The sequence below is a fragment of the Mandrillus leucophaeus genome, unplaced genomic scaffold (genome assembly GCF_000951045.1).
Source record: "Mandrillus leucophaeus isolate KB7577 unplaced genomic scaffold, Mleu.le_1.0 Scaffold21, whole genome shotgun sequence".
Lineage (NCBI taxonomy): Eukaryota > Metazoa > Chordata > Mammalia > Primates > Cercopithecidae > Mandrillus > Mandrillus leucophaeus.
Genome location: NW_012102143.1, coordinates 305,414 through 305,911, shown reverse-complemented (window position 1 = coordinate 305,911; position 498 = coordinate 305,414).

Here is a 498-nt window from a genome sequence, read left to right as displayed (position 1 = left end):
TGAAACCCCATCTCTACTAAAAATACAAAAATTGCCGGGTGTGGTGGCAGGTGCCTATAACCCCAGCTACTCGGGAGGCTGAGGCAGGAGGATCGCTTGAACCTGGGAGGCGGAGGTGGCAGTGAGCCAAGATCACAGACTGTACCCCAATCCTGGGCAACAGAGCGAGACTCTGTCTCAAAAAAAAAAATTAATTTTGAATTCAGCTGACTTAGGGTCCTATAAATTCGACTCCATCTTCTGCTATTAGTGGAAGAAATAGCTGCTAACTCCCTCTCTGTTTAGGGGAGATTTAGAAGGTTTCTGCATATCTTGCAGAATTGGCCAGATCACCTTACGAATCTCAGCAACTCTGTTTTCTAGACTTGCTCACAAAGTCTGGAATGGATGGTAGTTTCTGCCTGCTAGAAGGACGGGTAGTTTCTGCCTCATAATGAATGCCATGGTCAGCTGGGAGCCAAGACCTCGGAGAGAAGGAAAGAGCGTTATCAAATTTCA